Source organism: Canis lupus, chromosome 2 (genome assembly GCF_003254725.2).
Source record: "Canis lupus dingo isolate Sandy chromosome 2, ASM325472v2, whole genome shotgun sequence".
NCBI classification, from domain to species: domain Eukaryota; kingdom Metazoa; phylum Chordata; class Mammalia; order Carnivora; family Canidae; genus Canis; species Canis lupus.
Window position 1 is genome coordinate 43910105 of NC_064244.1, and position 25113 is coordinate 43935217.

General features: G+C 41.3%; 1 long non-coding RNA gene across 1 annotated transcript; it reads left to right on the plus strand.

Annotated features, from left to right (window-relative positions):
* Positions 1–1001: 1001 nt before the first annotated feature.
* LOC112660319 (uncharacterized) lies at positions 1002–25113 on the plus strand. The gene is made up of 3 exons (XR_003136844.3): positions 1002–1281; positions 18457–18628; positions 24732–25113. It is a non-coding gene; the product is annotated as an uncharacterized LOC112660319 (long non-coding RNA).

Sequence of the window (25113 nt, forward strand, 5' to 3'; positions counted from 1 at the left end):
ACTTAGATCTGCCATTAGGAGATCTAAGGCATTAGGGTCAAAATCAGAAGAGAAGCAGATGTGATGTCAGCAGCCCACAGTTGCAGAGCATCTCATGAGGTACAGCGTAGAGGTGGGGTATCAGACTAAGTGGGATTTGAGGACTTGCCTGTCTCCCCCTTCCCTCATCAAAGCATGATATATTTCATTGGGACCAGGGCTCTAGAATTACAGTAGCCTTGCAACTGGGTTGGTCCTACTTTCATCTCCATTACACATGTGGCCACAGCCCAGGAGTAGTGTACATGTCATATACCGCCAGCTGAGGTGGAAAATTACAGCCTGTCACAGAAGGGCCCAGGTGAGTTCATGCAGTGACTGACCATGGATGTCTCACTGATGACATTGCTCATCACTCCAAACTTATGAGCAGCTACCAGTTGGAACTAGGTGGACGACACAGAATCCCTCCCAGGGCTGTAGTGAGAAATGGAATCTAACCTGGATTGCGAAGCACAGAAGTTTGAAGTGTACCAGGAATGGAGAGTATGGAGAGGATAACAGGAGCGCATCACAAAGAGAAGGGGCGGTTGGCTTGCCTATTCCAAATGGGCTGAAAAGTAGGAAAGAGTATAAAATATGAAGGCTATAAATGGGGAGAATGGTCTTTAGAAGACCAGACAGAACACAGCAAGATTACAGGAAAGGATTAGGATTCCCTCCCTTACCTTTGGATTGCTTAAGGGGGAAGTACATTTTAAGGGTAGGGGTAGGCCATGGAAGGGACGCTTTGTCCAAACATAAAATGTCACAAATTTGGATCAACATTATTATCTTGGTAAAGGACAGATGACTTTGTAAAGCTAAGGAAAATGAAGGCTTTTCAGAACAGGCTGGCAAGAAATCCTGCCCCTTGGCAAGTTTAGATTTCCTCTCCAAATCTCACATATTAGTTTAGGGCCAAATCCAACCTTTTGTTTTCAAACAATGCTTTATTCTAAAGTTCTGAAGAGAATCCTGCCTCTTGGATGCGCCTGAAGTTTCACAAAGCGAGTGAGAAAGACTTCCATGGAGTCACACAGAGTGAGAATCTGGCCCATCAATTTCTGGGCTGCTTTTTTACAGCACAGTTTGTGTGGGGAAGCCAGAGGCTGTGTTGCTCAGCCCAGTGTGCAGGAAAGCTGGCTTCCAGCAAAGCCGCAGCCAGACTCAGGTGACCCTTGTCCTCTTCCTCCATCTTACTGAAGTGAACCCTTCCTTCCACTAATGGCTAGAAGAGAGGGCGGCGCCATTTTGATTTAGGTATTTGTTTAATGTTTCCTAATCTTTTACCTGTCCACTTCAGACCTCTGTTTGAATTGCTCATTCTTACAGAATATAAAATACAGTTGTTTAACTTGCCTATTTAGGACCAGTGAAAATAGGGACCTAATTTAAAAAATGGTATATGTGTGTGTGTGCGTGTGTGTGTATGACATGACCATAGTGTTCTATGTTAGCTAAGATTCTTTACCTAAATGTTAATATATTGGAGTATAAAAATTCATCCAAGGGGCCATCCTGAAGCAGGAAGACTTGTAGGCACACTAATATAGAGCAGGGAGGGACACTTAGGTGGCTCAGTTAGGCACCTGGCCCTTGATTTCAGCTCAGGTCCTAATGTCAGGGTCATGAGATTGAGCCCTGTGTCAGACTCTGAGCATGGAGCCTGCTTAGGAGTCTCTCTCTCCCTTTCCATTTGCCCCTCACCCCTGCTCACACACTCTCTCTCAAAAAAAAAAAAAAAGAGAGAGAGAGAGAGAGAGAGAATGAGACCAGGGATGCAAGAAAAAAGTTAATAGGTATGACTCTTATATTCCTTGTCATAAGTGCCTTCTCCATTTCCTCCTCTTTCCATTTTCCACCTAGAATTCATACTAATTTTTCCTAACATAAAACTACTTTGAATTGATGTCCTTAATTATATAAAACAGGAAATCAAAGAAAGCTGAGAAGCTCCTTTAATTACTTTAGATTAAAATATTAAATAAATATGAAAATATTTGAAACATCCGTTTGAAATGAAGATTACATGTAGTTTTAGCACAGTTAGAAGAACTCAGAGAATCTGGCTAATTACTTTCCCATGCAAATGTAGGTGACTGATCCATGGTCTCCTATCTAGATATAGTTAGAACAGATCAGAAACTAAGAATCTCCCCATCTTTAACCAATATTTTTCCTACTTAGCTCTCTGGTCTTAGGCATAGTTATTGAATCCTTTCATGCCTTAGTTTCCTCAGCAATGAAATGGGCATCATGATGATATCTAATTCATAGGACTATTGTGAGGATTAAATAAATTGATGTATATAAAGTTCATAGAAGAGCACCTGATACATAGTAGGCTGTGTGTGAATATTAGCTATTATCGTTTACCACCTTGCCTTTCTATTAATTTACTACTTAAAATAATGTTTAAAATTGCTGTTTTAAAGTGTTTGACTGCTGGAAATATAAAATTAGTGTATAGTAGTGTATCTTGGATGGGAATCAGGAATTTTTTTGTTTCTTTTCTTTCCTATTCCCAAAGATGATTTTGTAGATCAGCCTTCTTTCTTCAAGCCTAGACTACTTCTTAGATAATCAATACAAGTTGTAGTGATTAAATAGACGAAATATAGGGAAGAAGGAACATGTTTTCTATCTCCTCTCCCAAAACGAACATTGAATCCAGGGTGTGCCATTCACTGCCATCGTAATTATCATGACAAAGTGATTTGGAATAAGTTGAGCTGACAAATTGAACTAGGGAAAAATACGTATCCATTACTCATGAATCACTTGAAACGCCACCTCCTCAGTGAAGTCCTCTCCAATCCCACCCATCAGATCGAATTGGTCCCTGATCAAGGTTCCAGTGCATCTTTGTTTATATTTCACTTGTGGCACTCATCTTTTCCTGTGCCTCGTTCTTCCATTGCACTGAAGCACAGACTCACGAGAGCAGAATCTGTGTCTTATTCATCTTTGTTTCCAGAATTGAGACTACCTCACGGTAGTTACAAGTGTGCAGTCATGTCTATTGAGTCTAACTCATAGAACTTACTTAGAAATATATGAGAATATTAGCTTTGTGTATTTTTTAAAAGATTTATTTATTTTTATTGAGAGAGAGAGAGAGCACGAGTGGGAGCGGGAGGGGCAGGGAGAAAGGGGGAGGATCTCAAGCCAACTCTGAGCTGAGCACAGAGCCTGACACAGGGCTCAGTCCCAGCACCTGAAATCGTGACCTGACCTGAGCTGAAACCAAGAGTTGGACACCTAACCGACTGTGCCACCCAGGCACTCCGAGAATATAAGCTTCTTTTAAAAATACTCTTATATGTTGAGCATAGATCATGGATTTGAAACTGCTAAATTCATGACTGTGTGAAACATTATTTTCATTTCATAGATGAGAATAACTGAGGCTCAGGGAGGTTAAGGGCTTTGCTCAAGGCCACACTGTAAGTGGCAGAAACAGAATGTAAAGCCCAGTTTTATTTGATACCGCTCCTTGATAAGAGGAAAATAGGGACTGAACACTCCTTATTTTTAATACTTAATCTCTTATAATCCCTTCTGAAACAGGTTCCGACTATAGGAACGCATCCTCGTAGGACAGTTGTTTTGCAATATTTCACCTCCACGTAACACTGAGGGTTTTCTGTGAACAGCACCGACCTCCAGAAGATTGCCAGTACCACTCTCCACGGGGAAATAATGAAAACCCCAACATATGAACCCTTTGAAACGTTCTCGTGGACTGACACGATCCTGTGGATTGGTCTGGCTTTGTTTTGTTGCTGTCAGTGACTTGCTCCTCTGTCTATTGTGATAGGTCTTATGTAGGCTATCACAACAATTCCCATACCGGTAGAACTTGTTGGCGTGTGCTCATGGGATTGGCTTCCAACTGCTTCACCTCAGAACTGCAACATGAACCAACTCTTTTCCAGCTAGAAACCTAACCAGCCCTGCACAAATGTAATACATTAGTGTCTGAGACAAGTCTGTTAAATTCCACCGTGACCTTTCAAAGGCTATAATTTGAAAAGCATACTGAGTCCTTTAAATATGCTGCTGTTTCTTCAATTACACAATTTTTTAGTAATTCTTCTTTTGAATCTCTTAGCCCATTCTATAACCTTGTGTTTGATTATCCTTTGCAAATTCTCTGCAATATCTGACTTGATAGTTTTCTCGCACTAAGCAGAACAGTGTGCCTGTTAGTTATGCGTATGTTGGGAGCTAGGAAAGCCAATAAATTAACTTCACATTAATAAACAAAGTAGAGAGTGTAGTAATGGAGTAAGTGTCTCAAAAATGATTTAGTCTCTTAATTTGATGTTACCCACTAGCCATCCAACTACACCTTTTTTTCCCCCCCTAAATGCCGTGGCTGCCCATGGAAAAAAAAACAAATAAATGTTGAGAAATGTTGAGAATCAAAAAGCTTTTTTTTTTTTTTTAACAAATAAAGCCTAAAGCATTTCCTATTTTCAATGTAGAATCAGTGAAATTAAGATGATCACACCAAGAGAGCAATTGAAGCTACCCTGGGGGAAACGTAAGATGATGGCCATCAAAAGCAGCAGAGGGAATAGAAGTCATTCAGTGCAGAGCCCAGCACATACCCTTCACACCAAAGGGCAGGTTCTGAGTGCACGAGTGTGGAGCAGCTGGATGGGTGTCCGGGTGTCCAGGTGTCCAAGCATCTTACCCCTCCCCCCAGGGAGGCCTAGGTTGGGTTTGCAGTCATTACTGCTCACAGCAGACCAGCAGCTTCCCTGCCATGCGCACTCTTCATTCTCAGTGGGCTTGTTCAGCTCCATTTCCTGGAGAGAGCATTTCCTCACAGGAACTTCTCTCACACGCTGTGAGCTTGCCTAAGTTAGGGGCATGACATATTGATTTGCAGCACAATTATGTGGCCTGTCAAGGGACTACCAGAGAATCCAGTGGATGCTTCCCTGTGGATTGCCCTTTCCAAAGGCACAGTTTCCTAGCCCTGCAAACCCCAGGGGAGTAAAGAGCTTAACACCGCTGCGAATTTTCAAAGGAAAAGCATCAAAGGTGTTTCCTCTTCCTCATCTTCTTGTTCTCCTGAGTGTCTAAGTGTAAGAAAAGAACAAAGCAAGGAAGGGAGGAAACAAAAAAGTAGGGACAGACACAGCCCCATTCAGATAGCAGCAATAAAGCCATGTTGTGTGACCTCAGAGAACACACCTGGCCCTGGTCATTCCTAGTCTGCCATAAACCTCTACAAATAAACTAGAAAGTTCTTTCCTCAAGGTCCGAGAGACTTAAATATCACCATTTACTAAATCCTGGAAATGTCAGGACTGTGAAGAGCACCGCCCGACACGGTAGGCAGGGCCAAAAGAAGACAAGTCAGGTCTTGGATTCTAATTACCATTTTCTCCTTAATTTTTAATTGGCAGATCACCCTACAGGGGTAGTTATCTTCATCTGTAAAGATGGAAGTGCCAAGTGCATTCCATAGGTGTGGAGAGGCAAAGCAGCATGTTGTGGCATAAACTAGAGTCATGTGAAAAATGCATGCAACTAGGTGCATACCCAGACAAGGAAGGATAACTCCAGTGAGTCCTGTGCAAATGTGGTGGTTGGCTTTCTAACTGCGAAGACACTTAGTGTCTAAAATTTAAAAGGGATGATAAACTAGACTGCTCACTGCTGGGATGTGCTTGTGCACTTTTTTATGACTCCATGTAGTTCTGGGAGCTTCATGAGGTTTTGTTCAGATGGAGAATTTAAATTTTCCCATTATGGCCTCTCCTCACCTTGACCCCAGACCTCCTTCATTGCTTCGTGAGGCTGCTGTTTGCCTCTTCCCCATCCAGTCTGCCATGTGGCCTAACCCTCTCTCTGTGTCTAGTGCACCCCAGTCTCACAGAGTGAGGCCCCTTCTTTCCATGTTTGCATTTAGTTTTTATTCCACTTTTAGATAAAGACAGAGTTGCATTCATTTAATCCAGTTTAGATTTGCCCACTCTTCAACTTGACTGGTGCTTCCAACCTCCCCCTGATGCCACCCAGTGCCTAAAACTGCTCGGTGTCTCCTGGTTGCCTTTGCTGAGATGCACATGATATTAGGACCCAGGTCATAACACTGCAGTTGTCACAGGACATCTTTATTCAAAGGTGTCTGCTCTTGGCTATTGGGACCTGATATGTCAGTACAGTCTTGGTATGTGGAAGCACTTAAGTTCCAGAGTGATAGATTTCATATGATTACATAAAGAGAATTGATTTTTAAATAGGTGGCTACATTTTTCTTTCCTGTCCTTTCTATTCTCTCTCTTTCTCTCTCCCCACTTCCTCTCCCCCTCCCTCCCTCCCTCTTTCCCTCCTTCCTTCCCTCTACTCTCTCTTCCTTTCTTTCTTCTTTGTCAACCCAGAGTTGGCTCCTCTTAGAACATCCATGTAATACTTGGTGAGCACAGCAAGGGGCAGAGAACTCTGCTCTGATAGGCTCTGTTGCATGAGAAAGCCTCATTAGAAATAGAAATGTGGGGGAGTGCCTCCTTGTCCTCATGGTCCCTGAGCTGTCCTGCCTAGCAGGTGCCACCTCCTACTCCACTGCAAACAAGGAGCTCACAATAGTTCTCCAGCAGCAACTCTGTTGTCATTATCGCCAAGTGAGGTTTGGAGCCAAGCAGCCCAAATGCCATTCTAAGTTTGTAAAACATGCAAGGATACATAAGACGGGGGTGAGTCTGCAAAGCTCAGCACACATGCTGTGAAACCAGGGAGGAAGCCCCAGGCAGAGCTCATGAAAATGGACTATGCAGGAAGTCCCGGGAAGATAATGAGAACCAGATGGATATAATCATTTGGAAGAAGGGAGGTGATGATCCAGAGCAGATTTATCCTCTTGATTCATCAGGTCACAAGGCCCTACCACATTCTTTATAATATCCATTGACCCATACACCATCCCTTTTTGTAGTTCATATGCTGTTAGTTTTTCTTTTTAACATATTGTTTTAAAACTGGCTTGGCTACCTTGCAGAGACAAACACCATGAAGTCTTTCAGAGCCCCTCTTTTTAAAAATAAACACAGGCAACTATGTGAAATTACTCTGGCTTCTAAAAAGCAGGATGAAAACTACAAAAAGTTTGAGGCGTGAAGGTTTGTTTTATTATTACTTTCACTGTCACAGCGAAAATTCTTGCCATTTTGCTGCTTCGGTGGCTTTTAGTCCATTTGCAAAACTAACCAGCCAAATACATTACAGTCTCTTGATTTATGGATGTATTTTGTCAACATTTTCATATTTTTGATATCAGGTATTCATTGCATAATTAAATGAAAAGCAACCTGCCAGCTCCCGGAAATAGAAATTGTCCTTTGTGCTAATTGCCTGGACATGTATCAGTGTAACTGTATATGAAGGTAGCTGCCCATGTATTGCCGCCTCTATTAAAATATTTGCAATTATGGTACCACCTGTGGTTGAATTTCATTCAAAATTGTCACTCATTAATTGCCACATGAAATACCTTAAAAATTACTATGATCTAGCAGAGAAATGAAAAGTTTTTAAATGCAGAAGGTTGTCATCTGCCAGGTGGCTTATAAACAGGCAGCGGGAAGCACTAGTTACTTCAAAATGGAGCACAAATTTTTCAAAGCTTGGTTAGATTGATAGAACGCAACCCACTCAAGGGCTGGTTAGGATTATCACCAGGGGCTTGATTGAGGCCAACAGCTTCCAACTAAAGTTAGAGATGGTTCAGTTCCTAAAATGTTGAAGTCAGTTAAACAGTACCAACTGGCCATCCAACAAGTTTAACAACATAGGGAAAGCAGGTAAAAACACATGTATCTTCAAGTACTCCAAGTAAAGTCCTCATGATGCTAAGAATTTCAACATTATGATTGCAGGTTATAGTAAGTGTAGAGTACGTTTTATAGGGTTTTAGATTGATGATACATCTTAAAGTCCTGTGAAAAGGAATAGAATGAAATGAGAGAATTCACTGATAATACCATGGTTGATGGTGGTTAAAAATGACAAGATTAGGGACACCTGGGTGGCTCAGTGGTTGAGCACCTCCCTTAGGCTCAGGTCATGATCCCAGGGCCCTGGGATGGAGTCCCCCATCGGGCTCCCTGTGTCTCTGCCTCTCTCTCTGGATCTCTCATGAATAAATAAATAAAATCATTTTTAAAAGACAATATTATAATCTCACTTGTATTTTGACATGGAACATAAGTTGGCAATGAATTCTTCAGGCCTGAGAGTATATTTATTTTGTCTCATCTTTCAACATTTACCTCAGTTGAGCTAATTGAACTCAAATACGCCTAAAGACCTTTCTTACACTTGCAGCGTTGTCCCATGCTTTGGAAAGTAAGCACAAATATTACAGGCTCCATTGATTTGTCACCTTCACTCTTTCTTCAGCCACAAAACCAGAACAATTCATAGGTATAGATTTCATCAAAAAACAAAACAAAACAAAAAAACTTGGTGCCTTTGTTGAGGAGAAGATGCAATCTCCTGCCACACCTCTCATTTAAAATACATGTCTGGAGTACTGTGCCATGTCTCCCAGCCCATTTGCTCTCATGTTGGATGACCTACAGTTTCAATTTGCCTGGGGCAGTCTCGGTGTGTGTCTGTTGTCCAAGTGTCCCTTCTACTTGAACATTTTTCCAGACAAAAGCATCTCTTATTGGATAGTAAATAACATAATCACTCTATTCATGTATGACATGCTAAGTAGACTAAAGAAAAAAAATTCTCAAGAAAAATACATGTCAGTCCACTCAAATTCTTTATATGCGGAGTCTACCAACTACCCAGAGAAAAATCTTCCATACCGATCTTGCACATCATTCTGTCAAAGCAAAGAGCATCAGTATATATAATGCTTTAATATCTCCAAGTCTTACTAAACATTTGGTGGTGGAATGTATACTTTGCTGTATGTTATATGGAATTCAGGTTAGTGGACAGGGAAAATGACCATGTGTCATTGTGCAGATGCTCCTACCTCTTAAAGCTAAAAAAAGTACAACCTCAGCCTGGCAGTGTGAGTATAAGACCAAGAATGCACAGCCATCCAGGAGTCTGAAGGTGGTGTAATCATGACTCACTCACTCCTTTAGATGACACATGTTGAAAAAAGGCAGCAACAGAGTGCAAACCTGGCATATTCCTGCCTAAGGACACTAAATATGTAGTAATGAAAGGCCCACATACCTCTAACAGGCATTTTTGGAAAAGATGACATGCCACCCTCTACTTGGAAGTATTAAGACACGCTCCCATTAACAGTGATATCAGCAAGGAATCTTGTTGTACAATAATTCATTTCTAAATACAAAATCCTAGTTAGAGTAGCTAGAAAAGTTGAGGTCAGAAAACTAACCTAGGTTTCTCTGATGGAAAGAAAGGAAAAGCAAAGCAAAGTCTTCACATTCTTCCAGGAATTTCACTTCTCTTAGTGATATCATCATTCGACTAGGTTGTCATTTCTCTCTTAATGCAAAATTTGGGCACCACATTTCTGGTTTTTGTTCCTGAGTTAATTTCATATGTAGGCATTTACTTCTATTTCTAGAGCTCTGTTGTAATATTAATTAGATTGAGCCATTGTTTTAGAGTTTTTCTTTTACCTTTACCCCATCACTAGTTATGATAACTGAAACTTGAAATTTTTATGCTCTTGGCAAATTTTAGATGTACCAGTCTTGTTTAACTGGGTAACTGATGTTGGAAGAAGGCAAACAGATTGAGTGCTCCCACTTCCCTCTAGAGAAAAACCTGGATCGCAAATGGCTGGGCTTCCCGACCTCCCATATCCTCTTAGACCATGGCTTTTACAAGTTGTCCAGGTCGAGACATGGCCCTTTGTAAGTAGGACTGGAAAGAAGCAGATGGGGCAAGATGGGCAGTTCTATCAGTTTAAGACATCTCAGATTCTTGGTTCTCTCCCTCCCCTCCCAATCCCAAATAACCCCACCCTCCACACCACCCCAGCTTGGCATTTTTAATGTCTGTGGGATTTTCCATTTCCTGCATGGCTGATGCAGAACTACAGGGTATCTGCTAGTGTCCTCATGGCCTGCAAGGACTTAAGAATTAAATTCAGGAAGGGGCAGTAGAGAGACAGTTCCTCTCTCTTGTGTACTGAGAAGCCATTTTACAGCAGAATAAAATTAGACACCCTCGAAGGACGTTTTAAAACCCAGAATTCTGTTAGCAAGGTTGTTGTAAATTTTCCATTTTCCTCTTTGATCCTCAAATAAGCATGCAAGGTGGGGAGGCCTGTATAATCCTTTAAGATCATTTCAGTTTGAAGATGTATTAACACTCATAAATTTTCTTCTTGGTGAGTTTTCATTCTGCTGAGCATCTAATTATGCTAGATAGTTTTGACAATGCTATACTTTCTATAGAAACCTAGGATCCACTAAAAAAAAAATAATTTCATACTTGCAAACCAGAACCAGCATATGCAGAGCTAAACAAATTCCTTATGTCTAGTTTGTTACAGTAGCCCCAGTCCATGCTAAATATGTTCCCTGCACATGTTAACGAAGAACTGAGTAGATTTTAAGCTGTGGTTATATAGTAGTAGGCTCTACACTCTATCTGGACTAAGTAGGAGAATGGCAGGCTTTTTTCCAAGAAAGATGAGACAAAAACAGAGAGAGAGAATGGCAGAGGAATTCTTCCTCTGAGGGTCATTATTCCAGATGTACCACATTCCTTAGCCTAAGATTTCCTTCTTTCCTCAAACATTAACTCAGTTTGTTTGCTGCAGCACACATTCTAAGTTAGGGTTTCTCAACATCAGCACTATTGAATTTATTTAATTGGACCCACGCACTGTAGACTATTTAGCAGCACCCCACACACACACTTAGGCCAGTGGCCTCCCCGTCCAGTTATGACAATCAAAAAAGTCTCCAGATATGAACAGGGGGATATGGTAACCATGGGCTGTAGAGAGCATTAGGAGAGCACAGAGGATGGATAAGGACAAACAAAAACTAGGGGGAACAGGATGAGCTGGGGCATAGAGGCAAGATGGAGTGGTATGATAAAAGGGTTGGTGTGTGGCTGGCATCTCAAGGTCATGCGGCTACAATGTGATAAGACATAAGGGTAAAAGAGAGGCATGCACCAGATCATGGAAGGCCAACTTCTGCTTACTTCTTGTGAACTAAATTTAGCTCACATCCACACCTTAGTCATGGCATTTTTAAAAAGCATCACATAAATGAGTATTTTAAATATTGGCAACTGAATCCTAGCAGCATTTTTTGTAGAAGATGAATTAAGTCATATTTATGGATCGGGTTTATTCTCATAGGCAAAGACCTATAGTTGAATTATTTTTTCCTAATATTGATAGTACATTCTTTGAAAACTACTTGGAATAGGTTCCTATCTTCACTCCATCATAAATCCTTGCTCTAAGTATTTTTTTTTTCTCAACAGGTGCATTGGCATCCATATTGATTTCTAGCTGTGCTTGGTCTTACATAAAAATGCTGGCTTTGTCTGAGCAGTGTTTGAGAGAAGAGATTTATTCATCTGCATTCTATTTCAGGCAGAGCCATTGACTCAGGGAGTGAGACACTTGACCTACTTGTGGCTCACTTAAGCCCAGCAGGAGAACTGCAAAAGTGGGGACTCTGATTCTAATAGCATCAGCACTCACATTTCCTGGCAAACGGAAATTTAAATTTACATAGAATGGGGCGCTGGCATCATCCTTTTGTTACCTTCTCTGGGTGAGTTAGTCCTGTAACAGTTTTGTTAAAGCAAGTGAGGTTTTAAAATGCATGATAAATTACAGAGTCTGATGAGACACTAAAACCAGTCTTCCTTTTTCCTTCCACAAAAATCAAACCTCTGCTGGGAATGTGGTGTCTACCTTTGGTCTCCTCCTTTGTTGAAAAAATGTGGGAGAGTTCCAGTTCAGTTCCCCCATCCTTAGGACATCCCCTCTGAGCCAAGCCCTTGATTGTGAATATAACCTAATGAACGAGACCTGATATACTGAAGAAAGAAACATCATTTTGAATCAGTGTAGTAAATGCATGACTGGGGAAAACACAGAAGGAAATAGCTAATCCAGTGGGAGTGGTCTGCAGTAGAGAATCTTTAAGAGGGAGAGCCAATGCATCCTAGAAGAAATACTCTGGGAACTGCCTGTGCAAAGGTGACAGGTTGATGCCAGGTAAAGAAGGGGGGCAGTTGTTTCTGCAGAGCGAAGAGTAAGAGCTAGCGGATAGCTTTGAACATGGAGGATGGAAGCAGCAAGTGAGGAAGGCATAAGAGGCGGGGAATGAGGCCAGCAACCCCCTCAAAAGGAATGAAGGTTTTATCCCATGCATGTTGGACCGTAAGATGATAAAGACAGAGGGGTATTTTTCTTGAAGATTTTATTCTGAAGCAATCTCTACACCTAACATGGGGCTTGAACTCACAACCCCAAAATCAAGAGTTGCATGCTCTTCCGACTGAGCCAGCCAGGCAGCCCAGATGGGTATTTTTGAGAAATCACTATAGTAGCTGGGTGGAAAATGGGCTTAGAGTGATGTAACTAGATGTAAAGATGCTAGTTAATGGTTTGTTGTATTTGCTCAGGTGAAGTAAGTCTGTACTTACAGAGTGGCAGTGGAGATAGAGAAACATTTACGCAGGCTGGCTTGGTGACTAAATGAACTTAAAGATTTTAGAAGCTATTATTAAGAGGAAAAATGGAAAGTGTCTATCTTAAGGACAAATTGAAGTTACTATAATTATTCCACCTGAACACAACCATCCATGACTTTTGGTAAACAGTAACTCAAATAACTAGGAGTTAAAGTGACTTGGAGTAGAGGAGTGGGGAAGATGGACAAGGTTCAGAAAAAAAGGATAAGGAAGTATAAAAACATGAGTTTTTTTAAAAAGGAGTAGAAGGCACACTTGAAGTAACTTCCTACGAGTGATATAAATATGGTTTTTACTAGAATTGCCAAAGAAATAAGTGTGAAGCATGTGTGCAAATTTGCTCCTTGCTTAAGTGAAGTAGTCTCATGTCTATTAAAGAACTGTGGACATGGTGGTGCTTGATAAACGATCATTGACTGCAAACCTAATAGAAGGTAAAAAGGGGGAGAGAGAAAAACAGATGAACTAAATGAAATTATGCCTACAGGGCAGCAGCCTTAATAAGAAGAAGGATATTTGAAGTAAGATTTAAAGCAGCATTTCTCAAATAATGATTATTAGACACTGAAAAATCACAGTAACCTCAGTGAAGTGGTCAAGAGCTGAGTTGCTAGAGCCCCGCTGCCTTTGTTGGAATCCTGACTCCACAAGTTAATAGCTAGATGAACTTGAGCAACTTCTGTAACCACGTGGAGCCTCCGTGTCCCCACATGTAAAATAGAGGGACCGTTGGAAAAGTACCTATATTATTAGACTTTGTGAGGATTCAATGTCTGTACATTTAATGTGCTTGTAACAGCAGCTGGTACAAAGTGAGAATTATTTAAAGGTGACTTTTATGAATAATATTATTAGAGCTAGAATTGGTTGAGTATGGCGCTACTTCTTTTTCAATTGTTTGGGGGCCAGAGGAGGGGCAGATTCCAGTTCTTTGAGGTTATAGCCAATGGTTTTGAGATCATTACCATTCTAAGGAATTGATTTATAAGCAAAGTCACCTGACAGTCTTGCCCATCACTTCTAGTCACAAGGTGCATATATTTTGAAGTGACAGCCAATCCACCAAGAATGTCGTTTGTTCACAGTAGGGTTCGTGATGCAACGGAGACTACCTGTTCTTCTGTAGGAAATCTACTTCCTTCCCAGTCATTTGGCAACTGCAGGACAGGGAAGGGTTGGGACCCATTGTCTGTAGGTTTCCAAAAAGATGGTGTGGTATTCCTCTAAACAACCATTCAGAATGCAATTACCATAAATTTGTTGAATTGGATTTAGCCCAATTTAGCTCAGTATCAAGAAAAGGAGATCATCTTTGGCAGCTGCAGACAGAGTACAAAATATTAGGACGTACAAGACTAATTTCAATTCCATTGCATGGAATCTGCAAATTATCATTTGCTTTTGAAATGAGCTACTGGCTGAGCCCTGGAAATGGCTGCCAGACACATGCAAAATGACCCAATTCAAAGGGAATATTTTTGCACTGAAAGATTGAGGACATAAGTGTTTGCTTTAGTGAGTATAATTGTCTTAAACGAAGCAATGACAGGGAAGGAAAGCAGCCATTTTGCAGCGTTTACAATCCACAACACAAGGGAAATTATGCTTTCTATCTAATGGGGCCCTTTAAACATAGGAAAAACAGGAGAACACACCTTTCCAACTGTAAGTTGCTTTAGCTGGTGCATGCTTCAATTAAAACAACTAGAGGAACACCTTCCAGTAATGAGGTTTTTCACAAAGAACCAACTGCTCATTCTGGCACCAAATGTAAGTAAAGGTGATGATCGAAGATGTCATTTTGCCTGGTGCCTGTACTCCCACCTCCTCCCAAGTACTCACCAACTGTGATGCCTTTAGCTTCTCCAAGGCAGTGAGTTGCAGTCTCCTCCTTCTACATTTCTCTGCAGCTTTCAGGTCTATGCGCATGTGGGCTTTGGTTTGTGTTTGGGTTGAAAGCAGCAGCATGTGGGATACCTTCTTTTAACATGACTCTTATCTTTTTGATAGAGAGACTATTGAGGGGCAGAAATGGGGAAACTCAAATGCGTGTGCATGTGTCTGTGTGTGCTTGTGTTTGTGTACTGTCTGTGCAGCCTATGTTAGGTACCCCCACAGACTATCACAAGGGAGGCGGCTTAGACAGTTAAACTATTTCCCAGCACTCATGTTACAATGCTGTTTCTTCAATAACTAAGTCCTTACTCTAAAGCCAACAGCTACAAACCCCCCTTCTGTGGGGGCTCTTCTCTCTCCTTCAGCTGTCCGTCCCCTCCTCTTCTCTCATTCACCAGCCCCACCAATCCCTTCATCTTACTTCTACCTCCTGTTTTCAATGTTCTTTAAACAAGGATGGTTGAAAATATTTGCTACTCTAATTTCACAGAGCTTTCTAAAGTCTAAATGATAAATGATACTTATTTAGATCCACCTCATGCCCAACACTTCCCTGAGGAATAATCCTTATGCTCAAGGTGTTTACAGACGGAGAGGAAAATGAAACATACTTGAATCACAAAATCTGAGAACTGAAAGAACTCGAGAAGCTGTGTGATCAGCTTCCTTACTTCATGGAGGTAATCTCTCTACAACATAGTGATAAACTGTGACTCAGCCCAGGTTCCTGGGCCTCCTAGGCTGGGGAAATGACTGCCATTGATCTAGTTAATGCACATTTCTCCTGAATAATGGGGTGAAATTGGATTTCTCACAATTTTTCCCATTGGCTCTAGTTCTGCCAAATTGATTTTCCTTCCATATGTGAACTCCTCAGGTACTAGAAGTGTTCTAATAATACCAGAGGTATGTCCTAGACTTTCTTCTCACTCTATACACTCTCCCGAAGCAGTCTTTTCTGTGTGTGGTTTTATAATTCTCAATATCAGGATGACTCTCAAATGTTTAGCTCCAGCTCAGTTCTGTCTGTTGAGCAACAGTTCTGAGTGCTAACCTACTTGCTCCCTGTGTCCCACAGGTCCCTCAGATTCTGTCCCCTTCATCTTCACCATCTGATCCCAAACGTGTCTTCCTTCTCCTGGGTTCCCTGTGTTAGTGACACCCCTCTCCCACCTAGGCGCTCAAACCTCAGAGTCACCTTTGACTCCTTATTCCCTTTCAATCCCAGGCTAGAAACAGAGAGCCACTGAGGATTTTTAAACTTAAGTGCCATAATAAAATGGATTTTTAAAATTTTTTTTTATGATAGTCACAGAGAGAGAGAGAGAGAGGCAGAGACATAGGCAGGCTCCATGCACCGGGAGCCCGATGCGGGACTCGATCCCGGGTCTCCAGGATCGAACCCTGGGTCAAAGGCAGGCGCCAAACCGCTGTGCCACCCAGGGATCCCCTAAAATGGATTTTTAAAAGAAAAATCCATCTGTAATAGTATTTCAAATAGATTAGAGGTTTACAGAATTAACATAAGGAAAGCAGGGCAAGGAAGCAGGTTTTGTAGGCCGTGATAGAGAGGTGAATGGATGAGTGTTTGAACAAGAGATTGGAAAATAAAAGCAGAAAGAGACAGATAGGACATTATAAAGAAAGAAGCAGTAGAACAATTCATATCTGTATATAATAGAGTGATTTAAATTGATTCTGACTGTTTTAAAAATAGGGTGGAGAATCATCTACTTGAAATCTTATTAGCCCCTTAGCATGTTTTCCTCTGTAAGGAACTATCATCCATGGTCAACAACTTACAGATTCCTTTTCCATACTCTACTCCTAATTGTCTCTGGAGTGGGAGATGTAAAAAACACAAGTAGTATCTTTACTCTCATTTTCTGAGGATTTATACGAGGTTATTTTCTTCAGGGAGTGACTGAGGAGAGTCCCAGGCTGGTTTATGGGATAGAAGCTTCAGTGATACTAACATTTCACTTTGAAGATAATTTCATATGCAAATAATTCTCATGGGTAGGAAATTCTATCATGTATATAAACTGTAGCTTTCATGAGACTAAATAATTACTATGAACAAATAGCGTTGGTTAACCTGAGGTGGGGTAATAATGATAATCCCTAATAGATGCATTATATTTAGCTAAAGGAGTCCTCAAAGCAGCATATGAGAAAATTAAGAGCTGAGAATATTTTTACAAGCAAAGAATAACAGAGTGGAGTTCAGTTGTTAACCGGTGTTGATAAAACAGTTACCGACTGGATATTTTAATTGTTGGTTGACCCTGCATTAGAAATAGGATTAATTCCTAAGGAACTAAAATGTAGCTGAGATGAGTTGGTAAAGACATTTTCACTTCCTTGAAAAGCTGGAATTTGGGATTATTCTAACATTCCATGTCCTATGTCTTGTAACTTGAAAGTAGAGTGCAGAATAAAAATAGTGACAGAAAACATAGAGGTCAAACCTATTGGGCATTTCAGGATGCTACTTTACAGTTTCTTTCTTTCTTTCTTTCTTTCTTTCTTTTTTTTTTTTTTTTTTTTTTTTTTTTTAAAGATTTTATTTATTTATTCATGATAGTCACACAGAGAGAGAGAGAGGCAGAGACATAGGCAGAGGGAGAAGCAGGCTCCATGCAGGGAGCCCGATGTGGGATTCGATCCTGGGTCTCCAGGATCGCGCCCTGGGCCAAAGGCAGGCGCCAAACCGCTGCGCCACCCAGGGATCCCTCTTTCTTTCTTTCTTTCTTTCTTCTTTCTTTTTTTGTAAAGCTATAGAAGTTTATTAAGCAAAAAATAATACAGAAAGCTCTCAGAAGTGAGAGGGGTCCCGACAGGGTTGCCCATACTTTACACTTTTAAGATGAGTTATTTTGGCAACTAACTCTAACATAACAAGAAAAGATCCAGAACTCAGTAATCTAATTTTTATTGAGAATATCCTATAAACCTATCATAGGGCCAAGTGCTGTGTGAAATGTGACATTTGAGTGGTGCTACAGAAAAACTTTCATGTGAATTATTTTATTTGGCCTTTTGACTATCCTACAAAGTAGTCAAAGCAAATGTTAGAAAATTCTAATCATAAATGAATAAAAGAAGTTCAGAGAGCCCTATAACTTGCCCAAGACTCCAAAATCAGTAAAATCAGTATCTTCTTCCAACTGGAATATTCTTTGCTTTTCCTTGTAGAACCTACTCCATCCCGCGCAAATCAAGATTAACCCTTAACAAAAGTAGCTCAAATGTTAATGTAGCATTTAAAATTGAGGCATGGGAAATATAGAGGAATAAGAAAAACCAAGGCCAAATATTGTTAGCAGTGGAATAATTTTAATGCAGTGATTCCGGTTCTGGTTTGGCTCCAAAACCTACATCACTTCCTCTACAGCGCTCTGAGCAAACCTCGGGTCATAATCTTCAGTCCTGCTTTACCTTATTCCTATCACTCATTATATTCCATCATAACTGGTATGTTGTGTGTGCCCTGCCACATTCTGAGATCCTCACGGAAGTGGTGGCTAAGTGACTTGTCTAAGGTCACACAGTTGGACGTGTCAGTACAGGGAATCAAAGCAGAGCTGACAATACAAAACCCATCCTCCTAACCACTATGCTGTACTGCCTGTTTTATGCAAATCAATAATCAAGCAGATAGATGCAAACATGATTCATTTCTAAATGTTATAGAAAATAAAGGGTTGTTATGCTTTTCTTACTGGCTCGTGTTTAAAAATAAATGAATCCCACTGAATCCTCTTTAATAGTAGTGGAATAATTATATTGAGCTATCTTAAATTCTTAATCAGTAAATTAACTCATGCAAATTCTGCATTTGTTGTACAGCTTATGGCCACTGTTTGCCTTCATAAGTGGACAAAGGACTTACCTTTGAAAAGCGATTTTCATCATTCATCTTAAGAAGTGATTGAGATGTGAGCCAGTTTAAGAAGAGGGAAACAAAATAAAACAAAGCCCAGAATAGAATGAAATAAATGAAAGAGCTAAGAAATTGAAGGTACATTTGTTCAGCCCCCTGTTTTAAACTTTGTATAGAGACTTAACCAAATGTGGGTTTCTTTTTCTTACCTAAGAAGTGAGCTAGAAGGAGACAAGTCTCCGACTCTTACAGAGGTATGAAATGTTACCGATGGTAGAAAAGTCATTCTGCATGTGGGACTTTTGTCTTCATGTATTCAGGGTGGCTGCTGTGCTCCCGGGCATCATGTACACATTCCAGGCAGGAAGGAGAAGGACAAAGGGCAAAAGGAAGGAGACCAAATGCATCTGTCCCTTTCAAAACATTAAAAAATCCCTAGAAGATTTCTACTGATGATATGTTGGCCAGAACTATATATCCTTGGCACTTCTACTTACAAAGGAATTTAGAAAATTTAGTTGGGTACATGGCTTCAGTGAACAAAATTAGGAGCGATCATTCAAGAGGATAGTGAAAATGGATACAATGGAGGGAAGCTTCATTATTTCCCATGGAAAGACATTAACAGATAAGAGGCTTATGCAAAAAAATAAGTAAATGAATAAAAATTTTAAAAAAGCAAAAAAAGAATCTATAGAGAAACTGCTAGGACTAAAAATGCTAACTACATATATGTACACAGTTGAATTTCTTTATACCACTGACAATTCAAAAATATATTTCAAAAATATCTATAGTAGCAACACAATTTGTTTTATACCCAGGGATGATGCAGAGCTTATGAAGAAATACGTAAAAAATTTTAAAACATAAATACATAAATAAGTGGAGAGCTTATATAATGTTTATAAAGTATTATTGGCATGGTACTTCAAGTTAATCTGTAAATTTGAAACAATGAGATGGTTTTGTAGAGCTGTGTTTTATACAGACAGATCAGCTTATGCTGATCATAAGATCCCCAGTGAGTTGTATGATGTTTTTCATTTTACAAACGTTGCCGATTTTAACGCAGACAAATCTGTCATTCTTTTCACTTATGGTTTGTGATGTCTATCATTTAAAATATATTCCTTGCCACCCTGAGGCCACAGAGATAGAGTCTACGTATCTTTTCAGAAGAATTTCTTTTCTTTTACTCTGAACTGTGATTTCATGGAAGTTGGTGAACAAGTTCTAGAATATAAGATGGAAGGTCTACAGAGCAGGTAGATGGAGCCTGTCGGCTACATGCCCCTTGAGACCTTAGGCGTAGAATAAAATGCAGCTGTTTAGAGTGAGGTTCATGTGCTTGTCTGAGGCCTCCAGCACCAGTCCATGCCAGAACAGCAGGAGAACCCCGATTTGTGTTTGGGTGGTTACAAGGAAACTTGGATTCACAAAGGTATGCTTTGGCCTTTCTTCCGTACACCTCCAACTCTCCTTGGGTGCTCTGTCTTTGCCGTAAAGTATTCTCGAATTGGAACTTACTCCACCGGTTCCCATTTTAACTTTTAACAAGTACTCACAAGCACTGTTCTTATAATCCCTTAATATTTCTCTAAGCCTCAAATTTTAGTCTTTTTAAAAAAAAATTATTATTTTTATTTATTTGAGAGAGAGTGTGTGTGCACTTGCGTGAGCAGGGGTGGGGGGGCAGAGAGAGGGAGGGAGAGAGAGCATCTCAAGCAGACTCCACGCCCATCACAGAGCCCCAACACCAGCTCGATCTCGTGACCTTGAGATCATGACCTGAGCCGAAGTCAAGAATCGGGTGCTCAACTACCTGGAGCCACCCTGGAGCCCTAAATTTTAATCTTCTTCTTAAATGGCTGTTCTCACCCTGAATCTGAGAGATGCAGATCTCCCTTAACTCTTCCCATCTTGACTGGTGTTGACAGAAACAACCACTGAGACTGTTACTAAAAGCTGCTCAGAGGCTTCCAAGCTCCTCTTTGGGCAACACCAAGGGCCAGAACTGGCTCTCAGCAAGTTTCAGGAGGACTGGGGGTTCTTTCATTTTCTCCTGCCGTGCTCCCCAGCACCTGGGCACTCACACGGCCTCCTCCACCTCGGACTTTTCTGCGTGCAGCTCTCAGCAACCCCCTCGCCCCCTTGCCCCCCATGCCCCAGCCCTGCCCTCCAGTCCCTGCATCTGGCTGCTGGGCCCGGCCTGCTGGGCCAGTCTGCACCAATGAGGGGTGCTGTCAGAAGCCTGGCTCCTCCTCCTCCGTGGCAGGTTCACATTTTTTTTTCAAGTTTTATTTATTTATTCATGATAGACACAGAGAGAGAGAGAGAGAGAGAGAGAGAGAAGCAGAGACACAGGCAGAGGGAGAAGCAGGCTCCAAGCCAGGAGCCCGACGTGGGACTCGATCCTGGGACTCCAGTATCGCGCCCTGGGCCAAACGCAGGCGCCAAACTGCTGAGCCACCCAGGGATCCCCCAGGTTCACATTTTAAGAGGAATCGTAACCAGTCCTAATACAAGCAACCTAAATGTGGATCGTGAGGATAGACTATCTTCTTCAGAGGAGTTGCAGAGAGGTGAAAGTCAGATCAGGTTATGTGACAGGCTTGTGGAAAATAAGAAAGCACCAGGTGGATCTCAAGAGCGATTGTTTTGATTTCTGTCGCTGGCAGGCAAATGAGGGGGCTCTTGACTCAGACTTCTTTTATTCCCCTGAAGGCACAGCAGTCAGGTGCTGCCTAAGCACAGAGAACTGGGAGCGCAAGGTGCTGTGTGAGTTCCAGGAAAGGTGCAGTGGTAGGTAAAGTAAAACCAAGAAGGAAGATAGGACACAAGATATATGCTTAGAGGCCTTATGCAGAAGCCTCGGTAGGAGATTTGAGATAATCGGCATTTTTTTTTAAGATTTTATTTATTTAAGAGAGAGCATGAGCAGGGGAGAGGGGCAGAGTGAGGGGGAGAAGCAGACTCCCCGATGAGCAGGGAGCCCAATGCAGGGCTTGATCCCAGGACCCTGAGATCATGACCTGAGCCAAAGGTGAATGCTGAACCACCTGAGCCACCCAGGCACCCCTCGGCGTGGTTTTATGCTATGGATTACTATGGATATAAAAGAGGTCACCCAGGCAGTACGTTCAGGGAGAGCAAGGAAATGGCCTCGGGCTGGAAGCTTGGGAATTATGCGTAGGTGAGGATCAGGTCAGGGAAGAGTAGGCTGCAGAGGAGATAGGAAAGAAGCAGGAGTGATGCCACTACCTCTGTCACCTCGATTTACTGGCACTTTCTATATGCTAGCACATATCCTAATATTTTTGCATGCATCTTTTTACCCAATCATCACCACAAAGCTATAAGGTAGAGGATATTATCATTATTAATAACAATCTCTAAAACATAGAGATAATTTGGAATAAAGTAAGTAATGTATCCCGTCCACAGAGGTGAGAACAGGCCTGTTGGGGTTCTAGGGTAGATGAAGCTATTGACGACACACGTGTGTGACTCCCTGTATCCGTGCCCATTACGATGTGACTTTCTAGTTTTTACTGCGGACGCAGAGTGTACCTACCTACCTTTCAACTTTGGGCTCAGCTACTTGAATTTTATAGTCAAAGGAATGTGGGCAGAAGTGACAGTGTACCTGTTCCAACCCAGGACTTGAGAGGCATGCCTTGCTTCCACTTGCTCTCTTGTGTTTCTGGCATCACTCCCAGCCTGCCAGCCTCCTCAGCTTGCTTCCTGGAATGATTGTGCAGGGAGTTTACCTGACTTCTGACTACAGCTGGCTGGACAGCAGTTTGAGATGCACTCGCCTCGCAAACCCAGCCTAGATCAGCAGACCCCCAGCGTATGTGCAGACCTGTGACTAAATCATCTGAGATCAGCAGAGCCATCCTAGCTAATGAATGAGAAACAAATGCTTACTGTAATCCATCAAGAGTGATGGTTGTTCCTTACCCAGTGTTATTGTGGGGAAAGCAAACTGATGTAGAAATTAACTCAGGCGGTATGATTCCAGAATCCTGTGCTCCTCTCTGACCTGAAAGATGTCAGGGATATCAGAGGAGTTGAGTTTCAAGAAAGAAAGAGTAGCCATCATGGCCAAATGCTGCAAGATTAAATAAGATAATTATAAAGTATCATTTCAGAGTATTGTCTCTGCAGGTAGGTTTGATTACAGTGTGGTACCTCAGCCAAGCCACAGACAAGCAGCGGGCACAAAAGTTTTACACAAGAACAGTCAGGTGACAAGCAGATGTCTCCAGAAAGAAAACTCCATTTAGACAACTGGCAGATGGGATATTGTGGCTGCAAGCACAGCATGCCTTTGGCATGGCCACAGATTCCAGCTCTAATGCTGAAACACCTGGCAAAGAAGCCTTAGGGGAGGCAGCTAAGTAGCACCAGATGTAAAAATCAGACATGAGTTAATTTGCTTTACATTAATGCTGCCCAGAAAAATCCACCTTTGGTAAAGGATAATCCATGTTCATCACCATAGAAAGCAAGGCATAGACATAATCAGGCCATTTAGGTCTCATTATTCTATCCATTTTTTTATTGGTCCATCATGTGATTGGATACAGTAATATAACAATAGTTTTGAATGTAGTATGATTTTTAAAAATTTTAATAAGTTCATAGTTAATTTAAGACATTGCCAAAATAAGTAATTTCCTTTTGATCTAGAGGGAATATGTGCATATTTGATCTTAGCGAAAGGTTGTGAGGCCAAATCATAGTAGAAAACAAACAGAGAATATGTCAGGACACTTGGGCTTGAGTGTTGGCCAGGTCACCAAAGACCACTGTGGCTTGACCTTACTCTAAATTACAGTCATCTTAGCTTTAAAAGAGAACAAGATAACCATAGTAGTTGCTTTAAACTTGTATCACTCATGCAACAGCTTCTCAACTCTAAAATTACATAAAGCCAGTAACAATAGCATTGAATTCTTTGGACTAAGTAAACTTCTTAAAACATTTCACTGGAAGAATGTATGAATTCTGGGATGCCTGGGTGGCTCAGTTGGTTAAACTTCGGCTCAGGTCATGATCCCAGAGTCCTGGGATGGAACCCCATGTTGGGCTCCCTGTTCAACAAGAGCTCTGCTTCTCCCTCTTCCCCTTACCCCACTTGTGCTCTGTCTCTCTCTCCCTCTTAAATAAATAAATATAATCTTGAAAAAAAAAAAGAATGTATGAATTCTTTAAAGACCATAATATAAGGATGTTTACAATACCTTATGAAATTATATACTACAAGGAAGCTTCCAAACAAAAAAGGCCAAAGAAAAATTTTAAAAGGGAAACTTTCATCAGAATCTGAGCTAAGGAACTGTGACAACCCTTTTCACAATATTTTGATCTGAAGGTTTGATATAGTGTATTTAAAACAATATCAAAGACTGATACACAAATCCTCTTCCCATGGGAATGGGGCAATATTGCAGAGAATAAGTAAACTAAGTCCTGGGAATGGGAGCTCTGGAAAAATGTTCCAGAAAGCCTTACTTAGAGGACTTGGCTGAGTCCTGGAACACACTGGAAAATCAGGCATCACTGTAGTAGGAGCCTCTGACCACCATGGATTAATAGCAAGGTGAGTTTCCAGGAGCAGGGCTTTGAGAGAAAGCAGCGGACACCTTGAGGGTAGTATGAGTTTTCAAAATCCAGCTTGTCAGTGGAGTCAGGAGCTAATTCCAACACGCAACAGCACTTTCAGAAATGAAGAGGAATCCCCTAAACCAAAGGGGGAGAAGCTAGATGTGATGCTGTACTGTTGAAAGATGACATTCATTTTACTCACAACTGCTCCAGGTGGTGAGCAACCAGATACAGCTTTTGCTGGAGAGGGAGCGAGGCCAGTGTGTCCCTGGGGCTGAACTTCCTGTCCCTGTGGCCAGTTAACCCTGGCCTAGGAGAAACCTTTTTAAAGCTAGAGGCATCCCTGATATGAAACAGAATGCACCCTTTCAACTGGAAGTCTCCAGCATCATGAAGGAGATGCACAAGGACATAACCATATTTTGTATCTGTAGTAGAGATTAGGCCAAATTGAAAAAGACAGGAAGCTGGTCTACAGTGCAGTGGAACCAACTAAGAAAGAAAACCAGACAGGGAAAAATTGTCCTCCTTCAACTCTACACCCCATCCCTACTGACATATCCCTTCCAACTACCAAGACCAAGCTTTGAAATAGTAATACAATTCTTTCCTTAATTTTGTTCAGGATTGCAGATTAATTTCTAAAAGGAACACCTTGTTGAAGCTCAGAAAAACCAGGAAGAAAGCCAAGGACAATTGGTACAGGTTGTTTTGGTGTACTGATCGAATAGCCCAGATAGGCTGGTCCTTATTAAAGAGTGAGTAAGCAAAAGAAAAGGTAACTACCACCATTGAGCTCTGAAGAGCTTCTGCAACATGAGGGACACAAACATGGCATGAAGGACCAGGTAAAGAGCTTACTGCTGAAGAGTCCCTCCAGGAAACAGAAGAAATGCATTTAGGTAGAAAACATTTTCTGTTTTTTTTTTTTAAAGTAATAAAATATGGTACAATGAAAAGGAAAATGATAAAACAAGGGCTTGACATAAGGTGATGGCTGAGCGAGC